The 25,516-nt window shown below is 44.5% G+C and overlaps 1 long non-coding RNA gene across 1 annotated transcript in view; it reads right to left on the reverse strand.

Moving 5' to 3' along the window:
• Nucleotides 1-17,211: 17,211 nt before the first annotated feature.
• LOC141110043 (uncharacterized) overlaps nucleotides 17,212-25,516 on the reverse strand; it is a 144,248-nt gene continuing 135,943 nt past the window's right edge. Inside the window, exons 2-3 of the long non-coding RNA XR_012236219.1 lie at nucleotides 17,584-17,715; nucleotides 17,212-17,493 (exon numbers count right to left, since the gene is read on the reverse strand). This is a non-coding gene — a long non-coding RNA (uncharacterized lncRNA). The remainder of the gene's footprint in view (nucleotides 17,494-17,583; nucleotides 17,716-25,516) is intronic.

Genomic DNA, 25,516 nt, shown 5'->3' on the forward strand with positions numbered 1-25,516 from the left:
TGAATTCTTCTTGACCCCACAGATATCCGAGCTAAGTCTTATTCTAGCCAATAGAGGTTCCAACGTAATCACAAAAAGCAACGGGGAAAGTGGGCACCCCTGTCTAGTACCGTTATGCAGCACAAAAGGGTCTAAATGGGTAACATTTATCTTGACTCTAGCGGTTGGGGAGGTATACAAGGCTTTTATCCTACCCATCATTTTACTACCTATGCCAAACTCTTCCAAGGTGTTCCACATGAAACCCCAGTCTACCCTGTCAAATGCTTTTTCAGCATCCATCGACAGGAGTAGCCCTGGGGTTTCCCTGTCCTTCATTATCTGGGCCACCATCAGTGTTTTAATACAGTTATCTCTCCCTTCCCTTCCAGGAACAAAGCCCACTTGGTCCGGATGGATAATCCCGCTTATAATCTTTTTCAATCTGTCTGCTAAAATCTTCGCGAAGAGCTTCGTATCAACGTTTAAGAGGGAGATGGGTCTGTAACTGGAGCACAACATGTTATCCTTTCCCTCCTTCCTTATAATGGCAATGCTTGCTTCGAGTGCTTCCTTTCTCATCTCCCACCTTTCCCCAATCCCGTTCATGTAAGAGCACAGTATGGGGAGCAATGGTTCCTGTAATTTTTTGTAATAAAGGGCAGTCAGCCCATCGGGGCCTGGGCTTTTCCCATTTGGGATATCCTGTATGGCCTTCCTTAGTTCCTGTACAGTCACAGGGGCCTCCAGCATTACTCTATCCTCTTCTGTGATTTTTATTAAGTTTGCCTCTTTAAAAAAAGTTTTACTGGCTTCACACTTACGTTTATCTGACTCCTGAGAGTTATCTGCATTAATTGCGTACAGTGCCCCGTAAAACTCTCGAAATACTTTCGCTATGTCACAAGTTTTGTATTTCATTTCCCCCGACTTGGCCCTGATTTTTTCAATATAATTACTTGTTTTCTTTTTTTTCAGGGCCCTAGCTAAAAGCTTACCTGGTTTGTTACCATAAATATATCTTTCTTTCTTTACCAAGTTATAAGTTTTACGTGTTTCCTGTTCTAGAGAGGCCCTCAACTCTTCTCTTCTTTTATGTAAGTTCATCCACACCTCCCTCCCTCCCGATGCTTTATGTTGTTTCTCTAATTCTTGGATCTCTTTAATCAGGGCAGACCTTTCGTCTTTCAGTCTTTTATTCTTTTCCACCCCTACCATCATGAATATACCCCTGATGTATGTTTTATGGGTTTCCCAGATTGTAGCCTCGTTAACCTCCCCGGGGGTATTGATTTTGAAGAACCACTCCAGCTCTTCCTTAATTCTCCTTAAGATGTCTTTGTCTAATAACAATTCTTCATTTAGTCTCCACCCTGAACCCCTTGTATCCCTTGTTCCACCCATTTTTATTTGTAAACTCACGGTGCATGATCCGAAAAAGTCATATTGCCAATAGATGTCCCTGTGACCTCTTCCAACAACCTATGCTCTACTAGAAAAAAATCAAGTCTCGAGTAAGTCGCATGTACGGGGGAGTAGTAAGTGTAGTCCCTTGCGTCCCCCTGCTGGATCCTCCATACATCCACAAACTGAAGCTGATACAACTTCTTCTTGAGTTTTCCAGCCCACACTCCTCCCCTCCCCCGGACAAATGACGAACAATCCCTATCCGGGTCCAAACACAGGTTAAAGTCCCCTGCCACTATAGCCCTCTCCTTCCTGAATTCTTCAAATTTTGCCAATATACCCATTATTTTCCTTTGTGTATTTTTATTTGGCCCATAGATACTTGCCAGGGAACATTTAAAGCAGGGGTCCACCTATCTATCATTTTTTTTTTTTTGGAGTTCATTCACAAACTTTTCTTCTCATGATTATCTACTCACATGTTCTGTGTAATAAGTCTGCCTGTGTCTGATTTTGTTGTAAAGAATAACTTATAAAATTCACTGAAGGCGGTTTCCATCTTCATTGTGGGCATTTGAAGCCCACAAGCATGTATTTCCTGGATGCGGTGAATGCTGTGCTCCCAGCATTCACCGAGATGTTGTGATGACGCTGTTGCACAATGCATGCTGGGAAGCCTGAGACTAGCTCCCAGGGGACTGTGGGAGGTCTGGGAGAGGCTAGAAACACGCCTACTCCCATGGGAGGAAAACCACGAAGTGCTAAGAAGATTAGAAAAAGGTAATTACGGCGATTTAATTTTTTTTACACAGCATGTCAGCATCTAGGCAAGGAAGAGAATGCATAGCGATAATGTTCAAAATTTGGGTGGAACCCCGCTTTAAGCCGTTAATTTTGCCTTTTAGGAAGGGAAACCGACCCTCCGGGTCAGCCAGCCTTTCCTCCAGTTCAAACCTAGTCTCTCTGGCAAACCCTATGGCCACTCCTCTCGCTCCTCTGATTGGTGAATCACCATAATACCAGACTGGGAAATCTCTGGAATACATTTTTTGATTCTTATTGGAGCTAAAGTGTGTCTCTTGAAGCATTGCTACCTCAGCCTTCAAAAACTTTAATTCCCCTAAGATATTTGCTCGTTTTACCTAGGAGATCAGTCCCCTGACATTATAAGAAATAATTTTTAGATTAGACATCATCACTCACTCTCATTTGTTTTCTGCTTTCTATTGTACAGGCTCCTAATACTATTTCACCCTTTAAACCCTCTCTTACCCCCTCCCTTCCCCCCAACCCCCCCATCTCTCCTTCCCACCCCCATCCCCCAGTCTCCTCCAGTTTATTCTCTCCCTCCCCCCCGCCCTCCCCCCCTTCCCCAAGCTCTTGGGGGTAAGACGGACCTTGTCAAGACCCCATATATAACCATGGCCCCCCTTCTCCACCCGGCCACCCGGTTGTCCCCCCCCGGTTGAGCTCGGGGTGGGCTCCATTCGAGACCACAGATTTCTCGCTAAGAATGGGGAGATTTCCTACTCCGGTCGTGAAAAGGAGGAATATCGGTGTGTCTCTTTCTATAAAGAAGATTGGTGCTAATATCAACCTAGCATATTTCCATCAAGGACTGATCATTGTTTCTACATCTAAGATGTTCAAGGGGAATAAGTGTCCCACTGATAAACATGTTTAGCACTAATTTGGATATGTATGGTGTTCACACATTTTTGCGAATTGATAGTCACAAGTAACATTGTTACTAGCAACATATGTTTCAGGGTGCTCACTACATTGTTGCGGATTGATTTTCATAAGTAACATTGTAATTAATAACACATGTTTTGTTTCACTGTTGAACATGTGGTGTGAGTATAGGATTTAAATGTTCCTAATATAGTAAATAAGTCAATTTCACGATTTTTTAAGTATATGTCTATAGTAATAACGTTTTTCATGAGTTTTTGGCCGGATTGAAATGGCTTTAAGTGTGATATACCAATAGTAGTCATAACTATCGGGATCACTTATATTTAATACACACTAAGATATGATGCGCGCTGGTTACACTATTTACTATTTATTTTTTGGGTCTTTTGTATTTATGGACTAACACGAGCAGCAGCACAATTTTTTTATTTTTTGTATGGTTAACGCAAAATCACGTTTCTTTATGTATATCTTTTTCTAAATACATTTTCTTGCAGCTTTCCAATATCTATCTCTCTTACAAAGGTAGGGAGATAGAAATTTATTGGTGTGGGTATAGTAAAATATACACATTCCCTTGAGGATAGAAAATGGATATCTTTGAATATCATAGGAGTAGAAAAATTGATCCAGAAGTAGTCTTTGATCAGACTGCACCTGAGACTGATAACATGAGAGGGATCTTTATGAGACTAAAAAATGTCCTAATTGCTGAGTTGCATGCTTCTTGGGATATTGTTTTCTTGGAGAGATACTTTAAAGGAAAGATGATTCCTAGAAGCCTTAGGTGGCATGTTTACCCTGATAAGGGAGACCAGGAACCCCAGGAGTGGTTCCTTTATTTTAATGGTGTAGGATTAGCTTTTCTGGATTTTTTGGTATCCAAAAAACACAAAAAAGCCACCAAGTTGTAACAGGAAATAAGTGAAATTAAAGAAAAACTCTCACCATATAATAAAGAGGGTTTGTATCATATTCATATAAAGGAACTCAGAGAGATTTTAATTGAGGAGGAAGAGGAACAGAGGATAAAAAAGAGGAAGAAATATTTAAGGGACGTTGAGGATTACAAAACAGATAACGTCTTTAAATGGCAGGAGCTATACAGAGGGAGTGAAACGGGAGACATAGATAATATGGAAAATATGGAAGCCAGTAATAGGACACAAGGCCCCCCCCCCCGGAGAATAAAAGAGGGAATGGGATTAGGACCCCCACTACAACAGGGAGAAGGAGGAAGAGGGGGGAAGGAGCGCCCCTTTAAGTCCAAAAAATCAAATAGGGCCCCCCCTAAAAACCAATATCAACAGTCACCCGTGAATCATTACCAAAAGAACAGAGATAAACTACAGGCTTCAGGCCCCATGAGAGAGAGTAGAGGTAATAGACCACCTTATACCCCTCTAGATAATCGCAACCAATATCCCCAGGGAAGAGCCAATATGGACTATATTGGGAGGCATGAGGATCCCTCAGCCATGAGACCATATGGAGATGAGCAGCAGGGGGGAACATGGGAGTCCCCCAACCCATCCTGGAGATATGGGGCTCCGGTTGAAAACTGATACTACCCCCTTAGGGAGTGATATGAGAGCTACAGAGGGGAGGAATCACCCAGAGGCAGTTATGGGGGTTACGGAAATTTCCATCCAGACCCTTTTGGGACACTACCTAATGTAGCTCCACTTAGGAATAAACCAGAAAGTTTTTTAGGAAAACACCCAGGCAAAAAAGGAAGACAAAAAGAGGATGTAGGGGAGGAAAACAGAACACCCAAAAAAAGAAAGAGGTAGAGAATGGGGGGATCTTTAACTTAAGCGGTATAGAATTAACACATACAGAGAAGAAGACATTGAATTTGGGTCTAAAATTTGCTCCTAAACAGAGTATAAGTAAATTTCAAATGTTTATAGACCTTCAAAAATATGTGAGAAAACTAAACATAAAACGTCATTTTCTAACTAATCCCATCATACGAAATTCAGGGTCACAGCTGAATAGGGTACCAAGGAAGACAGGCCTTAGAAAAGCGTCTCTTTTTAATCCTCCAGAGAAACCAGCTCCCAGTATAACAGTGTTCAAAAACCTGATAATGCAAGATTTACAAAGGTACAATTCAGGAATAATAAAGATACTAAACAAAATGAGATCGATAGGGGTATAAAAACATTGTGCGAGAAAAAAGAACTAATAATACGCCCCGCGGATAAAGGGGGGGGGGAATTGTCCTTCTTAAGAAAAAAGAGTATCTGGAGGAAATGGATCATTTGCTATCTGACAGGGAGACCTATACTATCCTGAGGCGTGACCCCACGGTGGGATATAGGAAGCAACTGAATGTGATAATTCAGGATGGCTTCAAAAAAGGGGTCATCAGTAAAAAAGAGATGGAGTTTTTGATACCACTGGCACCTAAAATGGCGATTATTTATTACTTACCAAAAATACATAAGAACCCAGTGCGACCACCAGGCAGACCAATAGTGAGTGGTATAGACTCCCTCACTTCCAGAGTAGGTAAATTTGTAGATTTTTTTCTACAACCGCTTGTAACTAAAACTCTTTTTGAAGGATTCGTCACAAATTATTAATGAAATGTCACAATTAAGAGTAGATGATGATACCCTATTAGTGACTGCAGATGTCTTTTCACTTTATACCAACATAAGACATGATTTAGGATATTTGGCAGCCAGATATTTTATCGGTAAGGATGATTCCATTACAGAGTCAACGAGAGACTTTGTTCTAAAGCTATTAAAATTTGCAATGGAACATAATTTCTTTTATTATAATGGCCAATATTTCCTACAGCGCACAGGCGTGGCTATGGGGGCTAAATTTGCCCCCAGCCTTGCCAATTTATTTATGGCACTGTGGGAAAATAACCATATATTTGCGTGGGAATGTCCCCAGCTACTTTTCTGGCGAAGGTTTATTGATGACGCCTTCTTTCTGTGGAAGGGGGGCGCAGAGTCATTGAAGTTTTTTATGGCAAAAGTTAATTCCACCAAATGGGGCATCATTTTCGCAAATGAATATAGTATAGTATAACTTCAGTCAACTTTTTGGATCTTACGATCACTAAAAATGAGGGACGATTACTCACTAAAACGTTTTTTAAAACAACCAATAGGAATGGTTACATTCCTATTGGGAGTTGCCACCACCCAAATTGGCTGAAAGCTATACCTAAGGGCCAATTTCAGAGGGTGAGAAGAAATTGTTCCCGGATTGAAGATTATCGAGATCAAGCAGGGGTCTTAAAAAAGCGTTTTGAAGATAAGGGATATAGGTCTGATATATTGGAAGACGAGCTGGTTAAAATAGCCAATATTGAGAGAGAACAACTCCTGAAACCTAAAACCAATGTGAAGGAAGGCATAAATAAAGATTTTGAGTGGGCCTTCATCACCACTTTTTCATCACAGTACAGGTGGGTCAACAAAGTTATGAAAAAGCATTGGAATATTTTAAGGGGAGATGAAATTCTGGGCCCTATCCTTCCTGCCAGACCTAATATTATATTCAGGAAAAACCAAACACTGAAAGATAAATTGGCACCAAGTGCCATAGATTATCCCCCTAAGATAAGTATGTTCGGGAATCTAAAAGGGTTTTTTCCCTGTAGGAGGTGTAAGGTATGCAAAACCTCCCAGACGATTAGAACCTCAACTTTCTCCTCTAATGTAACTACTAAAATATATGACATCAAGGATTTTATCACATGTAGCACAGTAGGGGTGGTCTACTTGCTAATTTGCCCCTGCGGGTTACAATACGTGGGGCGGACCACCCGGGCCCTCAACATCAGAATAGGGGAACATTTAGGAAATATCAGGAGGGGTTTTGTAGGACATAGTGTTTCAAAACACTTTAGAATACATCACAACAGAATTACAGTACTTTTGAAAGTAATAGCAATAGAAAAATATACCCCCCATTGGAGGGGAAGCAATATGAGAAGGTCCATCTCTCGCCGTGAAACCAGATGGATATATGACCTCCAATGTTATAGACCCCTAGGACTCAACATGGAGTGGGATATCAATTGCTACATTGATAATAGATAATGGGTGATAGTCTTCCTAGTTTCTAAAAAAAATTTCTAAAGAATTTTTTGAGAATTTTTAAAAATTTTTTTGAGAATCTGTATTGATCCTTTGTATTTTTATATGTTTTTATTGAAGATAATGTCAGGGGTATATGTAAAAGTTATATTAATCCTCTGCTAGGAGAGAATTTCTGGTTCCTTATGTGAAGTTCCTTTGTATTTTGCTGGTTAGACTGCTGCATAACCATACAGAGGAGCTGATTAAAAGTGAACTAGAGGATGATTAATAGTAATATATGTCATTTAAAGGTTGATATATGTATAATAAATGGAAGTGCGAATCAGGAACGCCCAATTATACATATGAAAGAAAAATATTTTTCTAATAAAGATTTAAAAAAAAAAAAAAAAAAATTTAAAATTTTTTAAATTTTTCTAAATTTTTCTTGTTTTTGAGCCAATTTCTTTCTTCCCTATATAGTGGTGAAGAAAAGTAGTTAGTTTTGATATTTAAAGAGCAGTCTTTGAAGGAAAAATAACTTTATATCAAGTGACCACAGGAAGGGGATGTGGGAATGTCACTTCCTGTGTCTCCTGCCATATGAGTATAAAAACGTGATGTGTCAGCACTCAGTCATGTCTCCGTTCCCAGTGGAAGCCTGTTTAGGGGAAATGCTTCAGGTGGAGCTAGAGGCTGTGACGCCATCACGTTTGTCTGGTCTTTCTCCATGCAGTCAGCCGGTTTGCTCCCGCTCTGCATGTATGCTGATTTTTAGCTAATTTTTATCTGGTTCCCATTTTTTATCTGAGTTCCATTTGGTGTATACTTGGGAGTTTTTTTGATTTGTAGTTCCTGATGTGCAGTGGAGTGTTGCTGTGAACATTTGCAGTGGAAAGAATTGTTTTAAAGTGACTGTGAAAGAGATTTTGAATAAATCTATAAAACACATTTGCACTATGGAGCCCTTTTCGTTTTATTCCCACTGAGGTGTATCTTCTGTATGGATGAACTAATATTTTGAAACCGGATACATTGTATCAGTGAGGATAGATCTGCCTGTGTATTGGAGCGCAGTGGCTGAGGAAATTTCCCAGGAAAACTCCCAGATCTGCCTGTGAATTGGAGCACAGTGGCTGAGGAAATCTCCCAGGAAAACGCCCAGGTGATAATCTAAGGCCGGCAGGCTAATGCAACATGCTCATCTGATCTCACTAACCTGAGATCCATCTGATCCGGTAAGCGGCCTTTTTTTACCATATTTGTGAAAAGGAGGAATATCGGTGTGTCTCTTTCTATAAAGAAGATTGGTGCTAATATCAACCTAGCATATTTCCATAAAGGACTGATCATTGTTTCTACATCTAAGATGTTCAAGGGGAATAAGTGTCCCACTGATAAACATGTTTAGCACTAATTTGGATATGTATGGTGTTCACCATATTGTTCGAATTGATAGTCACAAGTAACATTGTTACTAGGAACATATGTTTCAGGGTGCTCACTACATTGTTGCGGATTGACTTTCATAAGTAACATTGTAATTAATAACACATGTTTTGTTTCACTGTTGAACACATGGTGTGAGTATAGGATTTAAATGTTCCTAATATAGAAAAATAAGTCAATTTCACGATTTTTTAAATATATGTCTATAGTAATAACGTTTTTCATGAGTTTTTGGCCGGATTGAAATGGCTTTAAGTGTGGTATACCAATAGTAGTCATAACTATCGGGATCACTTATATTTAATACACACTAAGATATGATGCGCGCTGGTTACACTATTTACTATTTATTTTTTGGGTCTTTTGTATTTATGGACTAACACGAGCAGCAGCACAATTTTTTTTTTTTTTTTGTATGGTTAGCGCAAAATCACGTTTCTTTATATATGAAAAAGTCATATTGCCAATAGATGTCCCTGTGACCTCTTCCAACAACCTATGCTCTACTAGAAAAAAATCAAGTCTCGAGTAAGTCGCATGTACGGGGGAGTAGTAAGTGTAGTCCCTTGCGTCCCCCTGCTGGATCCTCCATACATCCACAAACTGAAGCTGATACAACTTCTTCTTGAGTTTTCCAGCCCACACTCCTCCCCTCCCCCGGACATACGACGAACAATCCCTATCTGGGTCCAAACACAGGTTAAAGTCCCCTGCCACTATAGCCCTCCCCTTCCTGAATTCTTCAAATTTTGCCAATATACCCATTATTTTCCTGTGTGTATTTTTATTTGGCCCATAGATACTTGCCAGGGAACATTTCAAGCCGTTAATTTTGCCTTTCAGGAAGAGAAACCGACCCTCCGGGTCAGCCAGCCTTTCCTCCAGTTCAAACCTAGTCTCCCTGGCAAACCCTATGGCCACTCCTCTCGCTCCTCTGATTGGTGAATCACCATAATACCAGACTGGGAAATCTCTGGAATACATTTTTTTGATTCTTATTGGAGCTAAAGTGTGTCTCTTGAAGCATTGCTACCTCAGCCTTCAAAAACTTTAATTCCCCTAAGATATTTGCTCGTTTTACCTGGGAGATCAGTCCCCTGACATTATAAGAAATAATTTTTAGATTAGACATCATCACTCACTCTCATTTGTTTTCTGCTTTCTATTGTACAGGCTCCTAATACTATTTTACCCTTCAAACCCTCTCTTAACCCCCTCCCCTCCCTTCCCCCCCAACCCCCCCATCTCTCCTTCCCACCCCCACCCCCCAGTCTCCTCCAGTTTCTTCTCTCTCTCCCTCCCTCCCCCCTTCCCCAAGCTCTTGGGGGTAAGACAGACCTTGTCAAGGCCCCATATATAACCATGGCCTCCCTTCTCCACCCGGCCCCCCGGTTGTCCCCCAGAGGTTGAGCTCGGGGTGGGCTCCATTCGAGACCACAGATTTCTCGCTAAGAATGGGGAGATTTCCTACTCCGGTCGTCCCACCACCACCCCCGCCCCCCCCTCCACCCCCACAGGAAAAAAAACAAGAAACAAAAAAGTCTGACTGCATATGTTACTAAAAAACATCTCATCTGAGACCCCAGTGCTCTCTTCGCACTTATGCACTACTGGTATTTGATACTGGTTTCCAGGTGGGCATGTCCCCTGTTGGCTCCTGGCTGGTATTTTTCTCCCACCAACCCGGGATTTCTATTACCGGTATTCCAAGGCGTTGGCAGAATTTTTGTATTTCTTCTGGAAATCTTAGTATGGCCATTCGGCCTTCAATGCATCCAATTAAACAAGCAGGGAAGCCCCAGGAGTATTGGATTCCATGTGATTTCATAGTGGCCAGTAGAGGTTTAAAAATTCTTCTCCTATTTAGGGTCTCTGCTGCGAGATCCTCAAAAATATGTAGACTTGTTTCCCCATACTTTGCCTGGTTATTCTTCCTTAGATTGGAATTTATCTGTTCTTTATCCAAATAATTGTGGAATCGCACGATGACGTCACGTGGGACGTCTCCCCTGATTTCCGGTGGCTTTGTAATCCTATGCACTCTGTCCAGCTTTAGCTTTCTGCTGACTTCAGAAGGATTTATCTGATCTTTAAAGATTGTTTCCATTTTCTCTTGTAAATTCTCTGCTTCTCCTTGCGATTTCGGAAGACCTCTAATCCGGAAATTCTTTCTTCTGCTGCGGTTCTCTTGGTCTTCCAATCTATTTCTTATATTTCTTTGTTCGATCTGCATTGCTTCCATCTGTTGTTTCAACTTTTGGATTTCAACTCCTTGCTTGTCAGTTACGGATTCCACTTCCTCCACTCTTTTCAGGATGTGACTCATGTTTTCATGCACAATGCTGATCTCTTCTTTGATTGAGGCCTCCAACCTTGCAAACATTTCTGTTATTTCTCCCTTGGTGGGGAGCAATCTATCCTGCTCCGCTGGCATTTCTGCTCCTGCTTCACTACCTGGGGGTCTTGTTTCCACGTCTGCTATTTGTCTTCTTGTTCCCGTATTATCTGGGCGTTCAGGCGTTTTACTTTTTGCCCCTGTTGCTCCTATTGCCCCAGTTGATTTACCCGGGCTCTCTTTACTACTATCATTCACCATATACCTCCTGATAGTGCCTGGGCTTGTGCTAGTTCTGGGTGGGTTTACTGTGGTCCCTCTTGTTGATTTGCCTCTCATTTCTGCATTCCCTTCCGCCCTTAGGCAGGCAGACCGGCTGATAATCAGAGGCATAGTTTACCTAATATTGATAAGAGATAACGTGATACAGGTTGCCTCCTTGACCTTCTCGCGGGTCACTTAGGGTCGCTCCTAGTCCGCAGGGGGGGGCCTTCTTCCTGTTTACAGCCTTAGTTACGCTCCCACCTGTCACCCCCACCCTAGATATATTATGAGGGGCAAGGAAAGCTTTGTTTGATTGCTACCCTGGGCCCCAGAAAGAGAAGCCCCTTTTCCTCCCAAGGCCTCCCAATGTGGGTTGTTCCCCCCCCCCCCCCCCCCCCCGCTAGACCACGCTTCCCTCTGTTTCTTCTTCTTTATATCCGACCACCCTCCATGTCTCCCCTTGTACCAGATGTATCATACTATTCAGAAAATTATGTGCACTTTAAATGTATTGTTGCATCAAAACTTAGTATCACTACTTAAAGTCAGTAAAGATTTGTAGCCAAAGGCAGCAGTCTCTCAAGAGGATAGTCTCATATATCATAAAGGGTAACTGATTAGCTACTTACCCTCCACTCCAGGTTTCAATGTTAGCCAAAAGTCTTACCCACCATACGTCCTTTGTGCCACTCCTTTAAGACTCCTGGGGCTCCCACCTGTGCCTGAGATGGTTGTTACATTCTTTCTTTAGCTCCTATTGAAGACGCGCTGTCATCTCCTTCACTGGTATATGCATTCTTGCGGAACTCTTTTCCTATCCTCTGCAGCCGTCAGCACATCCCTGGGGGGGAGGGCACGGCGGTTCCGGCCGAGCTCCGGGCTATGATAGCCCCTTGCCTCCACCGCTCGGGAGCGCCGCTCCCACCGCCCTCTCCCCTCGCAGCCGATTCCCAGGGAAGAAAGGTGGAGCCGTTGAGTGGCTAGAGCCGCTCACAACGTGCAGCTCTTCGGGACGGGGGGGGGGGCGGGGGACTAGCGTGCGCTCCGTGAGCTCCTGTCCTGCATCACGGCTGGAGAGACGCCGGGCTCCCCGCTCTCCGCCTCAGCAGCCCGACCTCGCCTGCATCCGGCTCCTCCCTCCCCACAGAATGGCTGCCTACTGCTTTAACCTGAGCCCCGTGAGCAGGTGCGGTGAACTCAGGGACCTGGCAATAGCAGGCAGTGTTGACTATCCCTACCATTAAGGGCCATGGATGATATTGGCTGTTGCTCAGACTCTGTACCCTGTGGGGATCCCACTTTACTCGTCCACATTACACCCCTTATAACTATTTAGCCTTAATGGCCACACCACTGTTCCTGTCTGGCATTCCTCCAATAACTGTACACTGACGTTCTCCTCTCTCTTTTTGTATTCATGTACGACTGTTTGGAGGCCCACCCAACCACCACCAGAAGACAACCAAGTAATTTCTTGAGACAAATGTGCAGCAAATAAGACTCTCCTGAAATTTCCTTCACCATACTGAAAAGAGCTGTCTCGCGGTCCGATCCAATCAGTGCAACCATTACACTGTCTTACAGTTACAGGACTAGATATGCCAGGATCCCGCCATCAGTGTTGGAGTTCCGCACTTCCAAGGCAGAGGGGCGATGAAACATTGCAGTACAGACACTCATGGTTTGGATGTGAAGTCTCAAAGGCACCAGGATTTCTTTGCTGTCTCAAGCCTACCTTGAGGAGCTCCAGCGTGTTCAAGAAAGGAAGAGGAGGTCGTGGTGGTGGTGGGGAAGGGTCGGCGCTTCTGGGCTGTTGTGGGTGGGTACAGAATCATTGAAGGAGGACATACAGTCAGGTCCATAAATATTGGGACATCAACACAATTTTAATCTTTTTGGCTCTATACACCACCACAATGGATTTGAAATGAAACGAACAAGATGTGCTTTAACTGCAGACTTTCAGCTTTAATTTGAGGGTATTTACATCCAAATCGGGTGCATGGTGTAGGAATTACAACAGTTTGTATATGTGCCTCCCACTTTTTAAGGGACCAAAAGTAATAGGACAGATTAACAATCATCCATCAAACTTTCACTTTTTAATACTTGGTTGCAAATCCTTTGCAATCAATTACAGCCTGAAGTCTGGAATGCATAGACATCACCAGACGCTGGGTTTCATCCCTGGTGATGCTCTGCCAGGCCTCTACTGCAACTGTTTTCAGTTCCTGCTTGCTCTTGGGGCATTTTCCCTTCAGTTTTGTTTTCAGCAAGTGAAATGCATGCTCAATCGGATTCAGGTCAGGTGATTGACTTGGCCATTGCCTAACATTCCACTTATTTCCCTTAAAAAACTCTTTGGTTGCTTTCGCAGTATGCTTCGGGTTTTTGTCCATCTGCACTGTAAAGCGCCGCCCAATGAGTTCTGAAGCATTTTGCTGAATATGAGTAGATAATATTGCCCGAAACACTTCAAAATTCATCCTGCTGCATTTGTCAGCAGTCACATCATCAAAAAATACAAGAGAACCAGTTCCATTGGCAGCCATACAGGCCCACGCCATGACACTACCACCACCATGCTTCATTGATGAGGTGGTATGCTTTGGATCATGAGCAGTTCCTTTCCTTCTCCATACTCTTCTCTTCCCATCACTCTGGTACAAGTTGATCTTGGTCTAATCTGGCCTTCCTGTTTTTGAGGCTCACCAATGGTTTACATCTTGTGGTGAACCCTCTGTATTAACTCTGGTGAAGTCTTCTATTGATTGTTGACTTTGACACACATACGCCTACCTCCTGGAGAGTGTTCTTGATTTGGCCAACTGTTGTGAAAGGTGTTTTCCAAAACGTCTTTCAGGACAGCACCCGAGAGATCATGGCTCCTCCTCCCACAGGAAACACCTCATCAATTAAGTCTTTAAATTGGAGCCCTCCACGTTGCCTTGTCAGTTTTTTGTGTTTCCTCCAGCTGGAGGAACACCTCTGGTGGGAGCCATGATCTCTCAGGTTTATCCTGGGAGACACAGGTTCTCACCTGTTAGGTCTTTTTATTGGCTAGGAGAGTGAGCCTCCCACTTGCCTCCTCAGATGGATGGTCCCGTGGGCTCCCTCTCCCTCTTCTGTGCTCGGGGAGAGCCTGTACGTCTGGGGGTGCTGACTCCAAATTTTTTGGCCAGACGGGCGGCCGTCCTCTGTTCCCTGCAGGCTGCATTGGAGGAACGAGCGGTGGCGGCCGCCATGTTTCTGGTGGCAGAAGAGCGCTTCATCCACGTCCTGTAATGGGAGGAGGCAGCACTTCCGGGTCGGCGCGCGCGTCATTTCTGGTCGCAAAGCGCAGTGGGAGAGGGCAGGGTCACCTGGTGCCTTATTTCCGGTTCCAGGTCAGCACAGCGGCGTTTTCGAATCTGGAACCGGTCGTTTCACCACGCACCACAGACAGCTATGGATAGTGATGCAGCGGATAAGGGGTCAAGCCAAGGCGCCAGCAAGGCTAAGGTAAGGGACTGTGTCCTCTATTACCCGGGGCCGTTTTCTCCTGTGGGGGGGGTTACTCACCCTTCCCCCCCCCCCCCCTCCATGGGAATGTATGTTGCAGTGGCTAGATTTAGTATATCTGCCCTACAACAGAGGATTAGGTGGTGGTGGCTTGCTGGGCACATGGAAAGTGAGATGTTATCTTCCTTAGTGCACCTGGGTGTCTTTTTTGCCCTGTATTGCAGCCTTTTAAGCGTGGTTCCATGTCTCTTTTCTGTTTGTCCAGGCCAAAGGTTCTGCCCAACCAGTCAAGAAAAGGTGCCCTGTCTGCAAAGAGAAATTAAGCGATGCTTGGACCAAAACGCTTTGTGCAGAGTGCATTACAAATTTGGTCAGAGAGGAGACTCCATCCGTATGTGGCGACTTGGTTTCAACAATAAAGGATGAGCTCCGGGCCACCTTTCAGGCTTTTAGGTCTAACCTAAGAGAGGAACCAGGTCCCTCTAGGGATTCTTTGGTTCCGCAGCCATCTTCAGAACCTCAGGGCGGCTCTCAAATAATTTTTGGGGGTTCGATATCCCAGGACGCTTCCCAAGGGTCCGTTTCCCTCGCTCCAGATGATACAGATTCTGAGGAGGAGGAAAATGAATCAGATGCTGCTTCTAAATACAAATTGTCACTAGAAGAGGTGGGAGGACTCCTGAAGGTAATCCATGCCACTTTGGGGATAGAAGAGGAAAAGAAGGAACTCTCCCTGCATGACCGCATGTATGCTGGTTTAGGAGATTCAAAAGGCCGTTCTTTTCCAGTCCATTCAGTTATCACTGATATTATTAAAAAAGAGTGGCTGGAACCTGAGAAAAAGCCTTTCTTTTCCCGGGCTCACAAGAAAAGATTTCCATTTGAGGAAAATCCAGATTCTATATGGAATAAGGTTCCAAAATTGGACTCTGCCTTTTCTCAGGTCTCTAATGCCCCGTACACACGGTCGGACATTGATCGGACATTCCGACAACAAAATCCTAGGATTTTTTCAGACGGATGTTGGCTCAAACTTGTTTTGCCTACACACGGTCGCACAAAGTTGTCGGAATTTCCGATCGGCAACCACGCGGTCACGTACACCACGTACGACGAGACTAGAAAAGGCCGGTTCAGAACCAAGCGCGGCACCCTTTGGGCTCCTTTTGCTAATCTCGTGTTAGTAAAAGTTTGGTGAGAGACGATTCGTGCTTTTACAGACTCGTGGCTTTCAGATCGTTTTCTGCCGTTCAGTTTGTGCTTGTGGGTTTGTATCTGCTCTTCAGTGCGTGCAGCAAGTTTCGCGTGACTTTAAGGAGTCATTGTATTCTTGTTCGTTACTGGTTTTCAGGTCGCTCTTCACAGGCCTTGCTGTTCTTCAGTGCGTTCTGTTACTTCGTTCTGAGCAGCCGACCGTTTTCTAGCCATGTTTCGTATGTGTACTCCTCGTCGAGTTCGTGCTGTGCGGGGGCTTGGTGTTGGGGTCCTGACCTTGACACAAGTCCAGTCCATGAACAGGGTGGGGAGGAGTTCATGGACCAAGAATTGGTTGCTTCAGCGTGACCAGTTCTGTCATATGCCTTTGCTCCGTGAGATCCGTGAGAAAAATCCTGATGATTTCAGGAACTTTCTCAGGATGACGGACCCCGTGTTTCACCGTTTGTTGGCTTTGCTGACCCCCTATATCAGCAGGCAGGATACCTGCATGAGGCAAGACATCACTCCGGAGCAGAGGTTGGTCGCTACCTTGCGGTATTTGGCCACAGGGAGAAGCCTGCAGGACCTCAAGTTCTCGACAGGCATCTCCCCCCAGGCTCTTCTTTGTGGACATTTACTGCTTGTGTTTGTTTTAGCTGACCCTGACAGAAATGTGTGGAGTGCAGAAAATGTCGTGATTGTGTAACCTTACAAAGCACTGTTGGCTGTTATTTACTAAATGCAAAGACACTTTTCACTACAAGTGCTCTTGCAACTGCATTGAAACTACACTTGTAGTGCAAAGTGGATTTGCCCTTAGGAAATAACCCCCATTTTCTCATAAAACAATTACATCACCCCAAAAGTGTTGTAGCGTTGAGACAATAATCCACACATTCTTGATGAACAATCTTTTTAATACCTGCACAATCACATGTGCATTTACCAAAGGTTTTTCTGACAAACCAACATGTTTGTGGTGTCATTATCCAAAATCAAAATGTGCATTTTATAGAAAACAGGCCTGTGTAAAACCAACAAGAAAGACACAAATCTTGATCTTACAAAGTTCACATTTGGTAGAACTGGAAGGCAATATCAGACATGAGTATTTAGGAACTGTGTTTGATATTGCGTTCAGATGGGGGGAAATCACCCCAGGAAAAGCCAAATTTGGAAGATGCACACAAATTTCCCAATGTCAACATGTGATATCTGCCATCACGGGGGATGAAAGGACGTGTTTTGGGGGAGAAAGCCCTTCCTCACCGCTACTTTATTATTGAGGAAGGGGTTGCACCCCCAAAACGCATCCATTGATCTCCCGTGATGGCAGATAGCACATGTTGGCACACTGTGTGCATCCTCCAAATTTGGCTTTGGGAAAAATCACAAAAACATTTCGCACATTGTAGCACACAAAAGAAGAAAGTGATTTGGAGGGGTTTTAAACTCGCCCCAAAACATCAATGATGTTTTTATATTTTGGAATAACATCATTGATGTTTTGCTTGATGTTTTCCAATTGTAAATTACACCCCATGATCTCCCTGATCACGATCTGGGCACTTTCGGATGTGAAAGGATCTTCATCCACAACCTCACGATCACCTAAAAAGAGACGAACCCCAAAATAAATTAGGTTTCCCAAAAAATGCCGCCATCCATCTCTTATCTGAGCCTGTGGTTGCAGACACTCACCTGTTGTGGTGACTAGTTCCACCACGTCTTCATCCTCCTGCTCTTCTTGTGTTGGTGGGATTTCCCCTTCTTCCAGAGGGGGGGGGGCTCTGGTCTCCTCAGATGAGGGGTGTCCTCCGAGTCTTTTCTCCCCTATGTAAAACAAAAATGGTATAATTAGCACACAGATATTTGATGGCAGAACTATAAAGATGAAGTGCTTGCTTGGAAGTGGGGTACAATTGTCTATTTTAGCAGAGTTCCAAGATGTAGCTTTTTTAGTGTCCTTTGTCAAGCTGCAATACTTTACCTGTTTAGTACAAGCTTCACAGATGGAGACCCCCCCTATAGTATACACTGGAGCACCTGTGTGGCCCCCATAATAAAAAGGGTGTTCTTGTATCCCACACTAGTGCTCCAGTGTCCAGATGTGAAAACAGCTGCTGAGTGTCCTCTCCTTACACACAATCTAGTTGGCATTTCATTCTAGTAACAAAGCCATCTACACAACCCAATTCTTTGAAGCCAAGTATAGGGCGTCAAAATGGTAGCCAAATGCATATGGGCTAAACAATGGTATTTTATAGTCCGAAATAAAAATGTGTGATCCGAACGAATAATGTGCCCATGAACATGAAAGTTGCCATTTTAAACTGTACAACAGTTCCTAAAAGCACATGGAGCAGCATGAACGTAATAAACACAAGAACAATAGGAACACAGCACAAATACTTACTTTTTTGCAGCACTCTCCGGATCTTTCTGTACTGCTCATGTTCTCGTAATTTCAGGTCCGACCACCGCTTCCTGAGCTGATCTTTCGATCGTCGTACCCCAAATTTCCGGTGCAGACTCCTGACCACTTTCGCCATGATCTTGGCCTTTCGGACATTGGGGTTGGGGTAAGGCCCATACTTTCCATCATAGTCGGCCTTCTTCAGGATGTCCACCATCTCCAACATCTCCCCAAAGGACATATTTGAGTCCTTTAATCTCCTTCTGGATTGGGACGTTTCAGGCTCCGGCCTTTCCTCCTCCTCCTCCTCCTCCTCCTCCTCGTTGCTGTAATTAGCACGATCCTGCTGTCTATCCGCCATGTGCTCTTCCTCCACTGCGCCAAACGAAAAGGGGCGGGGAATAGAATAGAAAGAACGTCAGGGGCGGGCGGAGTTATACGCATGCGCAGTGTGTATAAATCGTAACGCGCGCGTCTTACGTACGATCTGTGAGCGGAGGAAGGAGCATCGGAGACGCCGATCGTGCTAACGAAGGTAGGATCTAAACTTGGGCCTATACTGCTTCGAAATTGAAGCCTATATTGTAACAAGATTAGGGGAGTTTGGCCTGACATTAGGGTTTGTCTTGTGTTGTGTCTTGCAGAGAAAATGGATGGGTTCAACGACCACAATTTCCTGCCCCTGTTCATAGACAAATACAGGGAGCTGCCCTGTCTGTGGCAAGTCAGACACCCCCACTATAACCACAAACAGAAGAGGCAGGCAGCGCTGGAGAAACTGCTGGAGTTGGTGAAGCCGGTGGTCCCCACAGCAACCATCCCTTATTTAAAAGCCAAAATTGGTGGCCTTAGGAGCACTTATCTCAGGGAGCGCAAGAAGGTCACAGATTCCCAGAGGTCCGGAGCTGCAGCAGATGACATTTATGTCCCCAGGCTGTGGTACTATGAGAGACTGCGATTTCTGTCAGACCACACTGAAGTCAGGGAATCCCTCTCCACTCTTCCTTCCACGCTTCCTTCCATACCAGCCGAGGCTTCCGATGTCCAACCTGGGCCTTCCAGCCAGGAAGAAGTGGAGGAGCCCAGCTGGAGCCAGGTATAGCATTCTTCTACAGATTTCTGGGCAATAAATAAATGATGTTTACTAGATGTTGTTATTGATCACTAATTGCTGATTAAAAAAAGTGTTTTACATATCAATAGACAGTAGTGGGCACCCAAAATTGGGACAAGAATGAAAACTGCTGGGCTCAGAAGGATAGTCTGTTATATTTGTTAACATTCAATTTGCAGCAGTCAGGAGGTGAAAATTGTGTGTGATTGATGTAAAAAATACTAAAACTATGTCCCTTTTTCATACACAGGAAGACCTCACTTAGGAGGAGGCGGGGATTAGTGGCAGTCAGGAGGAGGCGGGGGTTAGTGGCAGCCAGGAGGAGGCGGGGCTAAGTGTCAGCCAAGAGAAGCCTGGGACAAGTTGCAGCCTGACTGAGTCTCAGGTTCCTCCCCTCCGCCTGCCATACAAAAGGGCCAGGAAGGCCACTCCCAGTCCTGTGCAGGATTCAGCATACAGGCTGATCCAGGAGGCTTCTGCATCCCTCAGAGCCTTCCCCAGTCCTGAAGAGGCCTTTGCCTGCATGGCTGCCACCAAATTGCAGGGCATGCAGGAGGGCCAACGCAAGATCTCTGAGGACCTGATTTATAAAGTCCTACGTAAGGGGGAGAGTGGGGAACTGACACACAAGACGGATGTCATTGAGAGGGACGATCCTCCTCCTCCTCCTGCTGCCACAACTCCACCACCACAGCCAAAGGCTGGAAGGAAGCGTGGAAAGAAGACCAAAGAGTGATGGCCCTGCGTTCAGTCTGGTCTGACAAAAGATGCAGTCTCTCGTATGACCACAGCCTGGGGACACAGATGTCATCTGCTGCTTTCCGGATCTCTGGGACTTCTGGACCAGACTGCCCTCCCTTAGATAAGGACTCCTCAGGCCACCAATTTTGCTTTTAAATAATTGATGTCTGCCCTGGGGGTCCAAGGCTTCACCCACTTCTGCAGTTTCTCCAGCGTTGCCTCCCTCTTTGTTTATAGTTGTGACCCCTTAATAAAATTTAGTTAGGTAAATTCTACTCTCCTGTGTGTGTTTTCATCCAAAAAGGACAGTTTGTTGGTGACGATTCAGGTACATTTCTAACATAAAATGTGAAATTAACAAGGGACAACAACACCAAACAATCTCCTACAGATTAAATAGAACAACATATTAGTGGTGTTGTGGGAACTTGTCACAAAAAACACACAAACATTTTCGGAAGTACAAATCCAAATCACCAAAAAAAAAAATAAAAAATATGTTGTCAGATGTGAGAAATCAAAATATATTGAGGGAATCCCGAGAAATAGTAACGAAATAAGTTTGTGAGAAGTGTGTGTGAATATGAGCAGCAAAACGACTTAATTCTTGTCACATTATAAAGAAGAAGAGTGCGCTGTATTAAACCATTTTTAACATTGCAGCGTGACGAAAGTGCTGTATCCATTACGAACGCTAAGTTTACCAGAACGAGCTGTCCCGTGTCGGAATTTCTTCTGAGCATGCGTGGCACTTTGTGCGTCGGAACAGGCCACACACGGTCGGAATTGACGCGATCGGATTTTGTTGTCGGAAAATTTTATCTCCTGCTGTCCAACTTTGTGTGTCGGAAAATCCGATGGAAAATGTCCGATGGAGCCCACACACGGTCGGAATTTCCGACAACACGCTCCGATCGGACATTGTCCATCGGAAAATCCGACCGTGTGTACGGGGCATAAGTCTACGGACCTCGCCTTTGAGGATATGGGCACTCTGAAGGAGCCTATGGACAAAAGGATGGACCTGCTTCTTAAAAGAACCTGGCAATCAGTGATGCACAATCTGAAACCAGCAATGGCAACAACCTGTGTTGCAAGGAACTTAGATCACTGGGTTAACCAGTTGAAAGCCCATGTCATAGCAGATTCCTCAAAACAGGAGATTCTAGACTCTTTTTCAACCTTGTCTGCAGCAATATCATATATTGCGGATGCGTCTGCGGAATCTATCCGCATGTCAGCAAGGTCAGCAGCTTTAACTAATTCTGCCAGAAGGGCCTTATGGCTGAAGACGTGGCCAGGGGATGCTGCATCTAAAAATAGACTGTGTGGTATTACGTTTGCAGGTGATCGGCTATTCGATCCAGAGCTAGAGTCCATTCTTGACCGTACGGCAGATAAGAAAAAGTCGTTTCCGGTTAAGAAAAAGCAGGTGCAAACCTGTAAGCGTTTCTTTCGGCCCCAAAAAGGTCAGCAGGAAGGAAAAACGCAGGGCAAGAGGAAGTCATGGTCTTCTCAGAAGCCCAAAGGTAGGTGTGGAGTCCTCTTCAATCCTCCTGTGGCCTCCGCAAAACCACAATGACTCCTTCAAGGTCGGGTGAAGACTCCGGGAGTTTCTTCCTCAGTGGAGAGCCATTTCTTCAAATCAGTTCGTGGTAAATATGCTCTCCCAGGGGTATGTGATAGAATTCACGGAAGAACCTCCAAAAAGATTCCTGGTGACAAACGTCCCAAGGGATGCAGTCAAGGCTTTCGCCATGAAGTCCCTAATTCAGGAACTGAAAAATCAGAAAGTCATTGTTCCGGTCCCAGCAGGGGAGTTCTTCCAGGGGTTCTACTCACATGTTTTTCTGGTTCAGAAACCTTCAGGAAAGTTCCGTCTTATCCTGAATCTCAAAATGCTGAACAAATAAGTAGAGTACAGAAGGTTTCGGATGGATTCAATATTTTCAGTAAGAAACCTCCTGTATCAAGGGTGCTATATGGCATCAATAGATTTACAAGATGCCTACCTCCACATTCCTATTGCCGCCAGGTCACAGAAATTTCTGAGGTTAGCACTGAAAGAAGGGAAGAAGGTGGTACATCTACAATTCAGAGCACTCCCGTTTGGTCTGTCATCATCCCCAAGGGTCTTCACGAAAATAATGGCCGAAGCTCTGGCGCCTCTGCGTCTAGAGGGGATCTCAGTTATTCCTTATCTGGACGACCTGCTGTTTTTTGCCCAGACCAGAGAAGGTCTTCAAGAAAACTTGCTCAGAGCCGTGTTCACCTAGAATCCATAGGGTGGATTTTAAACCTTCAAAAATCAAATCTGATTCCCTCACAGGAAGTGTTAATCCTGGGTTTCCGTATCAACTCTTTGGAACAAAAAATTTTTCTTCCAGAGGAAAAACAGAAAAAGTTGGTACAAGTGGTGTCACTGCTACAGTCCAATCAATTTCTGTCCATCAGGAAGGTCATGTCAGCATTGGGAACCCTGACCTCTTCCATACCGGCCATCCAGTGGGCAAAGCTCCACTTCAGACCTCTGCAAAGTTTCCTGTTAAAAACCTGGAATCACCAGCAGGATTCACTAGATTCATTAGTGAAGATCCCTACTTCAGTAAAAAGAAGTCTTTGGTGGTGGAAGAACCAGACAAGGTATTCAGAGGGTCTGTTATGGTCCTTCCCAACCCAGGTGAGGTTGACAACCGATGCCAGTTCCTGGGGTTGGGGGGCTCATATGAGCGGCCGGTGGGCCCAGGGCTCGTGGGCCACAAAAGATCCACTGAGGTCCTCAAATTGGAGGGAACTAAAAGCTATAGAGATGGCCTTACTGAACTTTGTGAAAGAAGTCCAGGGGCAGCATACTCAGATCCTGTCAGACAACGCCACGGCGGTGGCTTACATAAACAGACAGGGGGGAACCAGAAGCAAAATTCTGCAAAGCCTGGCAAAAGGCATTCTGAGTTGGGCAGAGCTCCATACTGTATCCTTATCCGCGGTCCATTTAAAAGGGACCCTAAACAGAGTAGCGGACTTCCTAAGCAGGAACCAGATATTGGAAGCGGAGTGGCAATTGAATCCAGAAATCTTCCATTTAATAGTGCAGAAATGGGGGCGCCCAAGAGTGGATCTCTTTGCCACCCAGGAAAACTCGCAAATGTCTCGCTTCTTCTCCCTGAACAGGAACGAGGCATCACTGGGAGTGGATGCTCTGGCGCACGATTGGAAATTTCACCTCTGTTACGCATTCCCCCCATTTCAGCTTATCCCTCGGGTCATAGCAAAAATCAGGAAGGAGGATACAACCGTGATCCTCATCACTCCCTTCTGGCCAAAAAGGCCTTGGTTTTCATCCCTTCTTCAGATGCAACTAAAACCATACTGGCACCTTCCGTTAAGAAAAGATCTTCTGTTACAAGGTCCTCTGCTTCACCAGGAAGTAGCAAAACTAAAGCTCACGGCCTGGCTACTGAGGAACAGCTCTTGAAGAGAAAAGGTTTCTCGGATAGGTTGGTAGCTACCCTCCTATCCAGTAGAAAGAAGGTTACAAGAGCATTATATTCCAAAGTATGGAAAATCTTTAACTCCTGGTGCACAGCATCTGACAGATCACCAAAACAAACTTCTTCTGTTCTTGAGTTCCTGCAAGAAGGGGCGGACAAGGGCCTAGTGGTCAGCACCCTCAAGGTTCAAGTTGCTGCGCTGGGGGTATTCCTGGAAAAATCCATTTCATCAGAACCCCTAGTAATAAGATTCTTCAAAGCTCTTACCCGGTCTAGACCAGTGGTAATCAAAAGCTGTCCAGCATGGGACTTATCGGTTGTTCTACAGGCCCTGACCAAGGAACCTTTTGAACCCATTAATTTAGCCTCCCTGAAATTAATTACTTTGAAAACAGCTTTTTTAGTGGCTGTTACAACAGCTCGAAGAGTCAGTGAGCTGCAAGCCTTATCAATCAGGGAGCCTTTCTCTTCCATTTTTTCAGACCGAATTGTTCTGAATACGGATCCTAATTTTTTGCCGAAGGTCGTTTCGATCCAGAATCGAACTCAGGAAATAATACTTCCTACCTTTTTGTTCTAATCCATCGGGTAAGAAGGAAGAAGAATTCCATACCCTGGATGTTAAAAGAGCAGTCTTGAGTTACTTGGAAAACACTAAAGACTTTAGATGTTCAGATGCTCTGTTTGTTTTATTTTCCAGCAATAAAAAAGGAAGACAAGCTTCTAGAGGAACCATTGCCAGATGGTTGAGAATGGCTATCTCAGCCTATTCCCTTACAGGTCAAGAGAGTCCAGTGAATGTCCGGGCTCATTCTACAAGAGCTTCGGCGGTGAGTTGGGCAGAAAAAGCTGGCGCCACCCCCGAACAAATCTGTAAGGCAGCTACTTGGACAAGTCTGACAACCTTTGCCCGTCATTATAGGTTAGACCTCATGACGGCTGGGGACCAGGCTTTTGGAAGGAAAGTCTTACAGGCTGTTGTCCCACCCTAAATGGAGTAAGTCTCGATTATCCTCTCGGGTGCTGTCCTGAAAGACGTTTTGGAAAATTGCAAGTTAGACTTACCGGTAACTTGTTTTCCAATAGGCTTTAAGGACAGCAGTAACCCGCCCTTTTTTTATGCTAATGCTGTAATACTATGATATAACTGTCGCTTATGTGTTGCAGCTGGGGCTGGAGTTCTCTACAAACAACTGATGAGGCAACGTGGAGGGCTCCAATTTAAAGACTTAATTGATGAGGTGTTTCCTGTGGGAGGAGGAGCCATGATCTCTTGGGTGCTGTCCTGAAAGCCTATTGGAAAACAAGTTACCGGTAAGTCTAACTTGCAATTTTCTTCACCAGGGAAAGAATTCTTCGGTCATCCACCATGTGGTCTTCTGGGTCTTTTGGTGTTGCTGAGCTCCCCGGTGCAATCTTTCTTTTTAAGGATGTTCCAAACAGTTGATTTGGCCACACCTAATGGTTTTTGCTATCTCTCTGATGGGTTTGTTTTGTTTTCTTCAGCCTAATGATGGCTTGCTTCACTGATGGTGACAGTTCTTTGGATCTCATATTGAGAGTTGACAGCAACAGATTCTTAATGCAAATAGCACACTTGAAATGAACTCTGGACCTTTTATCTGCTCCTTGTAAATGGGATAATGAGGGAATAACACACACCTGGCCATGGAACAGCTGAGAAGCCAATTGTCCCATTACTTTTGGTCCCTTAAAAAGTGGGAGGCACATATACAAACTGTTGTAATTCCTACACCGTTCACCTGATTTGAATGTAAATACCCTCAAATTAAAGCTGAAAGTTTGCAGCTAAAGCACATCTTGTTCATTTCATTTGAAATCCATTGTGGTAGTGTATGGAGCCAAAAAGAT

Source organism: Aquarana catesbeiana, linkage group LG10 (assembly GCF_042186555.1).
Source record: "Aquarana catesbeiana isolate 2022-GZ linkage group LG10, ASM4218655v1, whole genome shotgun sequence".
Lineage (NCBI taxonomy): Eukaryota > Metazoa > Chordata > Amphibia > Anura > Ranidae > Aquarana > Aquarana catesbeiana.